Raw genomic sequence first — 14,597 nt, 5'->3', positions numbered from 1 at the left:
GATACCAAAATTCCGAGTTGCTCTGACTATTTGGTAGTTCAGTATTTATTCCATTGAGCACTTTTTGTGGTAGGTATTGATATACAATACAAAGCTTCAAACACTGTGACCACTTCCATTGGTGTGTCCATGTCCCTCTTTCCCAGGTCTCTATGTCCTCAATCTTCCAACTTTCTCCTTCTAGACCCGTAGAAATCCAACTAGTCATCTACCATTGCTCATTAGTCCATTTGCATTCTTATCCTGGACCACATCTCCCTTTCCACAGAAAGCGGATAACCAGATGTCTGAAGCTTGGACTGTTTCTTCCTCTATCAGCTAGTCAAAAGGAATTTCCTCATGTGGTCATAGGTATGAGCTGAAGGAGAGGCACAAGTACAGCTTTAGTAAAGATATCGAGGTCTGGGCTATCTGCTCATGCAGCTATACCATCATATGTTACCTGGATGGAACACTTTCATATTAAAATGAATTGTTGTGGAACTAGTGCAACTTATGACCTCCTGAGTTCAACAGGACATAGCTATGGTCACGTGGTCAAATGATGTCCATGATCACTTTATTGGGGTGCAGTAGCAGACCAGCAGCTGTTTGTGAAGTGGTGTATAGTTCTCCACTGCAAGGCAGGAATGCGATACAGAGCCCCTGGGCTCTAATTGTGATGTTTCTGTTGGGGATTTAACAAATGCCATATGGCACATTTACTGTCAGAAGGGAATATTCTAGGTAATGTGAACCTCCTAAATAAAATGGGCCGAGTGGAATAGTTGGAGTGGGCCCTACTCCAGCTGGGAAGCTTTGCAAGCCTTGTGCTTCTTTCTCAGTGGTGGGAGAGCTAAGAGGAAATAATATGTCTTTTACTAAGGAAAGGATATAATGACATGCCTCAAACTTCTGTACCTCTAAAAATTTCACTGATGTAGCACATACCCTGAATGTCTCTAGTTTATCTTGGACCCTCTGGAGCACAGGAGACACAGAAAGTTCTCCAGTGTACTTAGCACTTTGTGTGCATCCCGTCTGGTTAATATGATGCCATCAATTAAGTCGACCCATGGGATGTTCTGTATAGTGTCCAGATGATCTAGGTCCCCCTGTATTATGACAGAGAGTTAATATACACTTAGGACAAGACTGTAATGTATACTGTTCCCATCCCACATTCATGTGAATTGCTTCTAATTCTCCATCCTCAAATGGCTGGAAATTTGACATGTTTGCTGGTCATGCCCCTGTAACTGTATTCATTAGCTCTAGCACAGGTACCACTCCGGCAAAGTCACTGCAATCGAGGCTACTATTTGATTGTGTTCTGAGCAGTGCATCGCCAGCTGATACAATCCATCTCGTTTTTGAAGGGGTCAGAATGGTGAATTAAATAGGGCTATCACAGGGACCACCACGTGTATAGCATTTGTCATTAAAATTGTTACTAATCTCTACCTCCTCAGTGTATGATATTTTTTGACTCTTTGTTTTGATATAATTTTAAATTTACAGAAGAGTTACAAAAATAGGATAGAAAGTTCTCATTACAACTCACCTAGTTTATGTAAACATGTTAATAACTTTCCTAACCATTTATCAAAACTGAGAAATTAACATTGGTAGAATACTGTTACTCAACTACAGACTTTATTCAGATTTCACTAGATCTTTAAATCATGTCCCTTGTTGTTGTTGTCCTAGAACCCAACCTACCATACAACATTGCATTTAGGTGTCATGCTACTTTATAGAAACTAAAACCACAAGGAGATGTATGCATGCCTAATAGAATGGCTAAAACTGGGAGGGGGGGGGAGACACAAAAACCTGACAATACCAAATGTTGGCAAGAATGTGGAGCAACTAGGATTCTTATACATACCTGATGAAAATGCAAAATAGCACAACAACTTTGGAAGACAGTTTACAGTTTCTTATGAAGATAAGTATATTACCCAACAATGTACCTTCTACAAATATGAAAATATATAACCACGCAAAACCTGTAATGGACTGTTTATAGTAACTTTATTCATAACAGCCCCAGAACAGTAAACACTTCCAATATCCATCAGTGGATTAATGGATAAACAAATGGTGGTACAACAATATAATGAAATACTGCTTAGCAATAAAAATAATGAACTACTAATATATGTATAAACTTGGGTGAATCTCAAACGCCTTACATAAAGAGTACATATTATATGCGTCCGTTTAAATAGCATTCTGGAAAAGATCAAACTATTGGAAGAGATATCAGAACAATGAATGCAATGAACCAGAGGTTGGGGAACGGGATTGACTGAAAAAGAGAGGAGGCAACTTTGGGGGTTGTTGGAGATATTAGGTATAACCGTGCATTTTGAAAGTTCGCATTAGACAAACTTTGCTTTTATGAAAGACTTACAATAGTACCTGTTTTGCTAACCAAAAGAAATCTAAAGAGGATTTTCACTTTTACGACAAAAGTTGAAAAGCAAAAACAGGGTTCAATGTTTGTTTTGCAGCTGCCATTATAGAGGCAGCAGCACCCAGAGCAGCAAGAGTGGCGCCGCCACGCTCCTTCTTTAGGAACTACACTCAGAAGCTCATCACCAAGCCACCATGGCTTTGAGCTGTGTCTGTGAGCATCTGTGCTTTGTCTCAATTTAGTTTATGCATTCATTAGCAAGATGTACCCTAAGGTATCAGAAAGGCCTATGAGAGCTTGCAAGGATGCTCCACTTAGCATAAAACGGAATGTAATTAAGTGTTTTGATCATGGTGAATGAAAGACATTGTGTGCATGGAATTTTGTGTCTGTGAAGCTCAAAAATGTTTTTCATATAAATAAATAGTGATTGCTTCTTTGCTTTACACCATTTTGGCTTACAAAAGTTTTTATAGAAACTCTGCTTTCGGGTAGCAGAGGAAATCTGTATTCTAATATTTTTACTGTGGTGGTGGTGGTGATGTTTATATGAGTGTATATGTTTGTCAAAACTTATCAAATTAAAATTGTACACGAAGGTAAATTTTATTACGTAAATTATAACACAATAAACCTGATCAAAAAGAAAAGAAAAATGTAGCCATCCACACTTATTGGTTAGATTTTCATCCCTTAAAATGTGAATCTTTCATTAGAATGCATAATGAATGGGTCTTAAGAAATTAACAATGTAAACACTGCAAAACAGATTGGTCAAAAGCACAAGGTCATTCTGCTTCTCAGCTGTGCTGAGCACTACACAGATTTCAAAGTTCTCAAGGAAGCTCATGCTCTTAGTGTTACCGTGCTAAGGTCTGGCTGCCTGCTGCTTGAAAAAGTCAAAAATCAAGAGAGAAGGTTGGTGGGAAGAAAAGCAGGTTTATTCAGAATGCTGGCATTCTGGGAGGATGGCAACTCCTGTCCAAAGGTCATTTCCCTATTCCTAGAAGAGTGAGAAGGTTCTATAGGTACACAAGAAGAAGCAGAACAAAGGAAAAGGGAAGTAAGTCATGGGACTCGTCCGGGAGAACATCTTCTGGGGTTCTGTTTGTTCTGGTTATCTCGAACCCTGTCTTATGGGTGACTCATGTCATCTGACAGAAAATCACAGTACAGAATTGCAGCCTGATTGCGGGTGTGTCAGGGCTGACTCAGTTTCTTGCAAGTTAGTGTTCTGCCGATTAGCTTGGTTAACAAGGTATACATGTAGCCTTTGGAAAGCAGAGCGGTTAAATGATGTAATGAGGGAGAGAAACAAAGAGAAAACAGCTAAATAGCAAACTATGAGGTGAATCAAGCTATAGGCTAGGTTATTGATTTCTTAAGTTTCACCCTTACATTAGCAGTTCTGTCATTTGCCCATGGAGGGCTCCAAAGTGTCCAGTGCCCACTAAGTTGTTTTATTAGTCAGGTTTTATCCAGCTCTATGGGTTGTCATAAAGATTTGTTCCTCCCCACCTGTTCATCTTTTGATCCTATTGTTAGATGAAAGACGCTCTCCATTCCCCATCCCTCGATAGAGTGACCTTCCCTATCCATACTGCTCCATGCCTGAGAATGCTGAGCAAAGTGGCATTTATAAATTGCAGTGACAAAGTCCTGAAAAAATGAGCTACTTTTCAGGAGGGCAGTGTTCAAATGTGCCTATTGACACTGAAGTTTGGTCTATCTAAGTATCTTTTAACAAATATTAAATAAAAAATCAAAACTGAGATCCTAGGTTAATGGGGGTGTCCAACTCTTGCCTGATATTCTTTGTAAGCAAAAGGCCATGCCTGCAGATGAATGCCATCTGAAGGGTAATTAGAAGTTTTAAAGTCAAATGGCACTTACAGGGCATTGTACAGTATGAAATTCTGAAAGTTTTTGATAAATGGGGGAAACAGAGACAAAATGAATGTCAATAAAAGAAAATGTGACTCATATCTGAGATAAGAACATTCTTAAATGGCCAGGTTGGACACTGTTGATGTCTCACAGTGATTGCAATGAAGAAAAACTGTAGGTTTCTTGGTCTTCATAGAGGAGTTGATGCCTGAAAAGCTGGAAGGGAATCTCTCTGTGGTAAATTTAAGCCTATTTTAATTGAGTAAAAGCATGTTCCGTAGTAAAGAGTTTGGGATTTGGAGTATGGCAGACCTTGATTTAAATTTCAATTCTTCCATTTTCTGGTAAGTGACCTTGGATAAGTCATAAAAGCTCTCTAAATCTTAATTCTTTTCTCTGAAAGTAGGGAAGACAAACATTATCGAGCAAGGTAAGTTAAAGATAGCTTAAAATATATGCAGCACATCTAGTGTGGTGCTGGCTCACAGCAAATGCTTAAGAAGTAGAATTTGAAGTTTTCTAGCCATCATCAATACTATCACTTTAAAATTTTACCTCAAAACTAAAATAATGTGTCCAAAAATTTTACCTCAAAACTAAAATAATGTAGGACTTCCGAAAAAATGGCGGTGTGAGGTGAGCCTCTGTAAAGCTCCCCTGGAATTTACAAAGAATCGAACAACAAAAACTCCACAAAGGAGTCCCTGCACAGCAGACAGGCAAGACGAAGAGGCCCACTACCGAAATCACCTACAGGTGGGAGATTCGGTGAGTGGGGGGAGGAGGGAAGGGAGAAGTGCGTGGAGACGGAGCCTCGGGCGCAGGACGCAGACCTAGCTCAGTGCTCCGAGCTTGCTGCTTCCCGGAACTACCGCAGCTGTGGGAGAGGGAAGAACTCGGACTGCTAGGGCTCCGCCAGGGCTCCACAGGGCTCAGGGGACAGCATGTAACACAGCTGAACCCAATGCTCACGGCAGAGACCTCGGAGAAAAGACTGAGGGAAAAAGGCTGAAAACGGTGGTTTAAGCCCGCACTGCCGAGCAGAGAACGGAGCCTTAGGCACTGAGACTAGCCGCCCCCTCCCTCCCCTCCCAGAGTTCGCCCGCCCCCACCTGCCCGGTGCTAGAAGCGAAACAGTAGCAGTGTCAGATCAAAACAACAGAAAATTTGCTGTTTTGAGAACTGTGGACCGCAAACACAAATTCACAGCCCAACTAGTTCCAGCAAAGGGGAGGGAGCTGTGGAAGCAGGACCGGCTGTGGTGGTGGTCGTCGCCATTGCTCTGGGCCACCTCTCACAGCTCACCCTGCCTCTGGCCCCACCTATCTGGGCGGATCCCTGCAGGAGTAAACAGAACTGCTGAAATATACGGGCTCTGAATCAGGAGCTGGAAGAGCTTTGGAACATCAAAAGCTCTCCGCATACCCACCGGGACACTGTGCCCTGTGACCTAGACGAACTATTAACAGAGGAGAAGCCCGTCTCCCAGGGAATCCCCCCATTGTGTGAGAAGCAGGAAAAGTGCAGAGAAAACAGCACTACTGTGTGGGAGAAGAAAAATAAATTGCAGTTGGAGAAATAATAAAACATTCTACCAACAAGTACTGGCAAACAAAAGAAAGACTGCTTTCTATCAACCTGTTGCAGAAGTCACTCCTGTAGATGTCTAGGAAGAGAAATAGTAAACCAGTAATCGCCATGAATAACGAAGGCAACAAGATAGCTCAGAAAGAAAGTGAAAAATCTCCAGAGAAGGCACTTAAAGATACAGAAATATGTGACTTAAATGACAGAGAATTCAAGATTGCAGTTCTGAAAAAACTCAACGAGATACAAGAAAACACAGATAGGCAGTTAAATGAGCTCAGAAACTCAATCAAAGAACAGCATGAGCATTTTACGAAAGAGATTGAAATTTTAAAAAAGAACCAAATAGAATTTCTGGAGATTAAGAACTCAATAGAAGAAATTAAGAATGAAATAACCAGCTTAGGTAGTAGAGTTGACCAGATGGAGGAAAGAATCAGTGACATCGAAGATAGAAACCTGGAAATGACACAGATAGAAGAAGAAAGAGACTTGAGACTTAAAAGAAATGAAAGAAGTTTACAAGAACTTTCTGACTCCATCAGAAAGAGCAATATAAGAATAATGGGCATACCAGAAGGAGAAGAAAGAGACAAGGGAACAGAGAATATATTCAAACAAATTGTCGATGAGAACTTCCCAAATTTGTGGACAGAACTGGACCCTCGAATCCAAGAAGCAAATAGAACACCTAGTTACCTCAATCCCAACAGGCCTTCTCCAAGGCACATTGTATTGAAGCTGTCTAAAATTAACGACAAAGAAAGAATCCTCAAGGCAGCCAGGGAAAAGAAGGCAGTAACTTACAAAGGAAAGCCCATTAGATTATCATCAGATTTTTCAGCAGAAACTCTACAAGCCAGGAGGGAGTGGAACCAAATATTCAAACTATTGAAAGAGAGAAATCATGAGCCAAGAATAATATATCCAGCAAAAATATCCTTTAGATATGAAGGAGGAATAAAGACCTTTCCAGACATACAGAAGCTGAGGGAATTTTCTAATACACGACCTGCACTACAAGAAATACTAAAGGAGGCTATTCGACCACCATCAACAGGGACAATTTGTGGCAACCAAAACTCAAAAAGGGGAGAGTAAAGGCCTGAACGGAATATGGGAATGGAGAAAGTAAGCGTGCTGAAGAAAATGGAATACTCTAAATATCAAACTTTCTTTTACATAAACTTAAGGGTAACCACTCAAAATAAATCCAGAACTGAAATATATACTGAAATAAAAGAAGAAACAGAGGAAACATCATAGAATACCACCACACAGAAATAATAGACAACAACAAAAGGCAAAGAAACAATGGAGACACAGCCTTACCAGAAAACTAAAGATAGAATGACAGGAAATCCTCACATATCAATAATCACCCTAAATGTAAATGGACTGAACTCACCAATAAAAAGGCACAGAGTAGCAGATTGGATCAAAAAACTAAACCCAACCATATGCTGTCTCCAAGAGACACATCTCAGCTACAAGGACAAGCATAGACTCAAAGTGAAAGGGTGGAAATTGACACTCCAAGCAAATGGTACCCAGAGAAAATCAGGTGTAGCCATAATGATATCAGATGAAACAGACTTCAAGGTGAAAAAGATAACAAGAGACAAAGATGGACATTTCATAATGGTGAAGGGGACTGTACAACAAGAAGACATAACAGTCATCAATATTTATGCCCCCAATCAGGGAGCACCGAAATACACCAAGCAACTACTAACAGAACTAAAGGGAGAAATTGACCAAAACACAATTATACTAGGGGACTTAAATACATCATTGACAGCTATGGATAGATCATCCAAACAGAAAATAAATAACGAAATAGTAGCCCTAAATGACACATTAGATGAAATGGACATAATTGACATTTATAGAGCACTTCATCCTAAAACATCAGACTATACATTCTTTTCTAGTGTACATGGAACATTCTCAAGGATAGACCATATATTGGGACATAAAATCAGTCTCAACAAATTTAAGAAGATTGAAATCATACCATGCATATTCTCTGATCACAAGGCTTTGAAATTGGATATCAACTGTAAAAAGAAAGCGGAAAAACACAAATACATGGAGATTAAACAACATACTTTTAAAGAAGGACTGGGTCAAAGAAGAAATTAGAGGAGAGATCAAAAGATACATAGAAACAAATGACAATGAAAATACATCCTACCAAAATTTTTGGGATGCAGCGAAAGCAGTTTTAAGAGGGAAATTTATCTCATTACAGGCCTATCTCAAGAAACAAGAAAACTCCCAAATAAATAACCTCATGTTACACCTTAAAGAACTAGAAAAAGAAGAACAAGTAAAACCCAAGGTCAGCAGAAGAAAGGAAATAACAAAAATTAGAGCAGAACTAAATGAAATAGAGAACAAAAAGACAATAGAAAAAATTAATGTGACAAAGAGCTGGTTCTTTGAAAAGATTAACAAAATTGACAAACCCTTGGCTAGACTTACTAAGATAAAAGAGAGAAGACACTGATTAACAAAATCAGAAACGTAAAAGGGGAAGTTATCACGGACACCACAGAAATACAAAGGATCATCCAAGAATACTATGAAGGACTATATGCCACCAAATTCAACAACCTAGAAGAAATGGACAAGTTCTTAGAAACATATAGCCTTCCAAGGCTGAACCATGAAGAACTGGAAAATCTAAACAGACCGATCACCAGTAACTAAATTGAATCAGTCATCCAAAACCTTCCCAAAAGCAAAAGTCCGGGACCAGATGGCTTCACTAGTGAATTCTACCAAACCTTCAAAGAGGATCTAATACCAATTCTGCACAAACTCTTCCAAAAATTGAAGAAGAGACAGTACTCCCTAACTCATTTTATGAGGCCAACATTACCCTGATACCAAAACCTGGTAAGGACAGCACAAAAAAGAAAACTACAGACCAATATCTCTGATGAATACCGATGCAAAAATCCTAAATAAAATTCTAGCAAATCGAATACAACAATGCATTAAAAAGATTATTCATCACGACCAAGTGGGGTTCATCCCGGGGCACAAGGATGGTTCAACATACAAATCCATCAATGTGATACATCACATAAACAAAATAAAGGACAAAAATCATATGATTATATCAATTGATGCAGAAAAAGCATTTGACAAGATACAACATCCATTTATGATTAAAACACTTAATAAAATGGGTATAGAAGGAAAATACCTTAACATAATAAAGGCCATATATGACAAGCCCTCTGCTAATCTCATAATTAATGGAGAAAACTGAAGCCCTTTGCTCTACGTTCAGGAACACGACAGGGATGTCCCCTATCACCTCTGCTTTTCAACATAGTGTTGGAAGTCCTTGCCAGAGCAATCAGGCAAGAGAAAGAAATAAAAGGCATCCAAATTGGGAATGAAGAAGTTAAATTATCACTCTTTGCAGATGACATGATGCTATATATAGAAAACCCTAAAGACTCCACCAAAAAGCTATTAGAAACAATCAACGAATACAGTAAAGTTGCTGGCTACAAAATCAACGCACAAAAGTCCATTGCCTTCCTATATACTAACAATGAAATCTCAGAAAAGAAATACAAAAAACAATTCCTTTTGCAATTGCAGCAAAAAGAATAAAATACCTAGGAATAAACTTAACCAAGGATGTGAAAGACCTATATGCTGAAAACTATAAGACATTTTTGAAAGAAATTGAAGAAGACACAAAGAAATGGAAAGACATTCCGTGCTCATGGATTGGAAGAATCAACATAGTTAAAATGGCCATATTACCCAAAGCAATATACAGATTCAATGCAATCCCCATCAAAATCCCAATGGCATATTTTAAAGAAATAGAACAAAAATCATCAGATTTGTTTGGAACCACAAAAGACCCCGAATAGCCAAAGCAATCTTAAGAAAAAGAACAATAATGGAGGTATCACACTTCCTGACTTTGGCTTGTACTACAGGGCTACAATAATCAAAACAGCATGGTATTGGCAGAAAAACAGACACATAGACCAATGGAATAGAATTGAGAACCCAGAAATAAAACCACATAAATATGGACAGATAATTTTTGACAAAGAAGCTAAAACATACAATGGAGCAAAGACAGCCTCTTCAATAAATGGTGCTGGGAGAATTGGATAGCCACGTGCAAAAGAATGAAACTGGACTGCTATTTGTCACCATGTACCAAAGTTAATTCAAAATGGATCAAAGACTTAAGCATAAGACCTGACACAATAAACTGCATAGAAGAAAACATAGGTACTAAACTTATGGACCTTGGGTTCAAAGAGCATTTTATGAACTTGACTCCAAAGGCAATGGAAGTAAAAGCTAAAATAAACGAATGGGACTATATGAAACTTAAAAGCTTCTGCACAGCAAAAGAAACCATTGACAAAATAAAGAGGCCACCAACTGAATGGGAGAAGATTTTTGCAAACAGTGCCTCCGATAAGGGGCTAGTATCCAGAATATACAAGGAACTCATGCAACTCAACAACAAAAAAACAAACAACCCAATTGAAAAATGGGCAGAGGACTTGAAGAGACATTTCTCCAAAGAGGACATACAAATGGCAAATAGACATATGAAAAAATGCTCAACATCACTAATCATCAGAGAAATGCAAATCAAAACCACAATGAGATATCACCTCACCCCAGTCAGAATGGCTATCATCAACAAGACAAATAGTAACAAATGTTGGAGAGGCTGTGGAGAAAAAGGAACCCTCATACACTGTTGGTGGAATGCAGACTGGTGCAGCCGTTATGGAAGGCAGTGTGGAGGTTCCTCAAAGAATTACGAATAGAATTGCCATATGACCCAGCAATCCCTCTCCTGGGTATCTACCCAAAAATCTGAAAACATTTAGAGATAAAGACACGTGTGCTCCAATGTTCATTGCAGCTTTGTTTACGGTGGCCAAGACATGGAAACAACCAAAATGTCCTTCGATAGATGAATGGATAAAGAAGTTGTGGTATATATACACAATGGAATACTATTCGCAGTAAGAAAAGATGATATAGGAACATTTGTGACAACATGGATGGATCTTGAGAGAGTAATGCTGAGCGAAACAAGTCAGACAGAAAAAGCAGAGAACCATGTGATTTCACTGATATGTGGTATATAAACCAAAAACAACAAAAGAACAAGACAAACAAATGAGAAACAGAAACTCATAGACACAGACAATAGTTTAGTGGTTGCCAGAGGGTAAGGGGGGCGGGGGGTGGGGGATGGGAAATGAGGGTAAGGGGGATCGAATATATGGTGATGGAAGGAGAACTGACTCTGGGTGATGAACACACAATGGGATTTATAGATGATGTAATACAGAATTGTACACCTGAAATCTATGTAATTTTACTAACAATTGTCACCCCAATAAATTTAATTAAAAAAAAAAAAAGAAAACTAAAATAATGTGTCCAATCAGTTTTCAGATGCACATCTGGTGGGTCTGAATATCTTTGTTGGTTAGTCAGTGATGGTTTGCCTGTGTGTGGATGTTTTGCTTTCATAAGTGAATACTCATTGCATCACCTCTATCTACTAAATGGAAAATAAGGACTGTGTCTAAGCAAGAACAAACGTCTAAATATTGAGACTATGGAGAATGAAATGTTTATACTATAAATATTTTATGTTACTCATAATTTATTAAAATCAATATAAAGGAGCATGAACGAGTTATATGTGACACCAAGAAATTAAGAGAACACAAAATAAAAACATGAATTGCTAAAATAGCTAAGGGTACTGCTGAATCCCAAGAAAATGTATTTTCTATTTATTTCTTCAGTCCGTCATACACTTAAACGATTAGCCCACAAACTGGTTATCAAAAAGGGGCCACGTTGTATTATCAGCAGAAATTAGAGAAAGATCTAAAGGTCTATTTTCTTTCCTTCTTCTCTTTTGTTATTGTATTTCCTTTAGCAAAGTGTAAATAGTGAGTGTTCAATTTTGTGTTCCCATTTGAGATGATGCTTTGAAGATTATTGGGCTTACATGGCAGATATTGGGGAAAATTTCCCAATTAAAATCTATGTTATAGCATAAAAAATAAATAAACATCTAACCACATTCCCCCTTACTTTCTCCTATTAAATGCCACTTAGAGTTAAAGGAAAAATTTTATGTCATCACTGGATGTATTGCCCATGCTAGGACTTCAGACATTGCCCTTATATGCATAGCAGAGATCTAACGGAGGGATAAACTTTAACCAGGGGCCAATTTACACCTGTAACTTACCAGGAACTAAATAGAGGAGATGCTCAAGGAATATGGGTATGGTTTTTAATTTAGAGAGGCAAGAGCTGAATGGGAGAGGAGGTGGAAGGAATAGCACTCGAAATACCTCTTGGTCATGCTGATGGGTAACAGTGGTGAGTCCTGGCTTTGGGGCAGACAGGAGTTCAAACAGCATCCTCAGCCGCAGGAAGCAGTCCTAGGAGGGGGATGTCTTCTCATGTTGTGGCAGCCATTGACCAGAAGAGACGCTGTGTTTCTGGTCAAGGAAAAAGTCATGTAGAGAAATCATCCCGGCTCAGACTTTTTCAACAAGCAAAACAGAGTTAGAGGCAAATGCCCTAGCTGGGCTGACCACACAGCCTGCTCCCTCAGCACCTAGGAACTCACCATGTCAGTTTGCATCAACCAGCTGTTGAGTTGAGGTCTGATCAAAGGATACTCTTACAAACCACACCGTACTAAGAAGAAAAATAAAGGAAATGAATCCACCCAATTTATGGACAAACACCTTGGTGAGCTGCATGGATATCCCCTGTTCAAGTAATCATGCAATCAAAACCTGGCATAAGACCCATGGACAAGTTCACATCAGTAAGGAAGGAGAAATATGTAACTAGAAAGATTCAGAAGAATATACTCATGTTTTAGGACCAGAAAAAACTTCACCACAGAGGCCTCTTGCAGTTAAAATTTTTCTTGCAGAGATGTAAGAAAGCATTGCCCCTGACAAGTAGCTTTAGTAAATTTTAAGTGCCTGCTTGAAAAACAGTAAAGATGGATCAAGTGGCCAAACGTTAGCCCCTACTCACTGCTGTATCCACTACATACAGATTTTCTCAAAGCAAAATGGAAAGATGGTCAATGCTTTTACAGCAGGGCTAGCAAACATTTTCTGTAAAGGACCAGATAGTAATACTTTAGGCTTCGTGGGACATATGGTTTGTGTCATGACTGTCAACTCTGCTACCACAGACAATATGTAAATGAATGTACATCACTGTGTGACAAAGACAGGCAGTGTTCAGATTTTTCCCTTGGGCCATCATTTGCTGACCCTGATTTAGTGAGTGTGTGGACCTTATAGTACTGATAAAAACAAAAAGTAAAATGAAAAGACACAAATGAAATTGAAGCTTTTTATACTGGGGCAGCGGGAGGATAAAGCTTTACATGACTAAAGAAAAGAATACTATAATCCAATATTGCGATTAACGTAATTTTTCTTTAGAATCACTTCATAATTGACACTTCAGGGAAACAGCTACGTTCCAGCAAGAAGGCCAACTCAAGTTCTCCTGTAATAAAAACCTAAACGTGCTGAATAAATTGTACTTTTAAAATACATAACAAGGCATCCCAAAACCCAGGGGAGAAAGAGAGAGAGAAGAGAATCTCCAGTTGCCAAAAACAGAGAGAAAACAGCAAATAAAATAGTAAGTAAGTGACTTGATATTACAGCTGGGGCGTATGTTGTGCTGTGTTGTGTGTGTGTTGGAGGATATACTTCAGGGAGTAGTTTTACTGGAAATCAGAAGGTCGTTTTTCTTTTCCCTTTATTCTTTTTCTCTTTAATGTCAAGGTTTGACAAAGTATGAAATATTTCACACATACGAATAGACAATAAAACGGCACAAGGTGCCTCATTGTAGCAGAGGCTGTGGTATACACTATATACAGATTTGCCTGCAGGGCCAAGGTAATCACACATTCCACCCCCACAGCTGAGACTCAGAGCTATGCAACACCCCAGGAATTGCTCTCGGCTGAAGCAAGTTGTCTTGGCCAAATATTCGCCTCCTAACCAGGGTCAGTCTAAAATCTGTGACTAGTCAAGGCAAGAGCCTTAACGCTCCACACCCCTGTCCGGGTTTGGGAAATCTCTGAAGCATCATCCCAGCTCCAGAGGTCCCTATGGGATCAGATGTTGCCCTGTTGTAGCTGAGTTGCAGTTTAGTTTTTTGTTTTGCCCAATCCTTCTTTCCTCATTTCTTTTAAGAATTATTTTCAAGTGTCCACAAATCACTGTCTCAAATTCTATTTCCAGGGAACTGGACCTGAGACAGTCATCACCCAGCTTTATAAAGTAGCATCATTTCTTATTTGTTTAGATAGTATCTTTATTTTCATTGAAGAATTAAATCTTATAGACACAATTAAAGTCCCTTCCCTCCCATTATCTCTAGAGAAATCTACAAGCTTTAATTCAGTGTTTATAATTTCCATGAATATTTTTGTGTTTTAACATATATTTATGAGTCCATGAACATCATATTGTAATGTTGCAGATTTTTAGACTGTATTTATGGTATTATAGAATACATTCTGCAACTTGATTTTTTTTTTTGGACTCAAAATTGTTTTGAAGATTTATATTTGTTGATATATTTAGCTCTTTAAAATATGACCTAAAGCAAACATGTCAAAATATCAACAGCT

The sequence above is a fragment of the Rhinolophus sinicus genome, linkage group LG07, assembly GCF_036562045.2.
Source record: "Rhinolophus sinicus isolate RSC01 linkage group LG07, ASM3656204v1, whole genome shotgun sequence".
Taxonomy (NCBI): domain Eukaryota; kingdom Metazoa; phylum Chordata; class Mammalia; order Chiroptera; family Rhinolophidae; genus Rhinolophus; species Rhinolophus sinicus.
The sequence above is the reverse complement of the archived record's forward strand: the minus strand, read 5'-3'. Positions refer to the sequence as shown.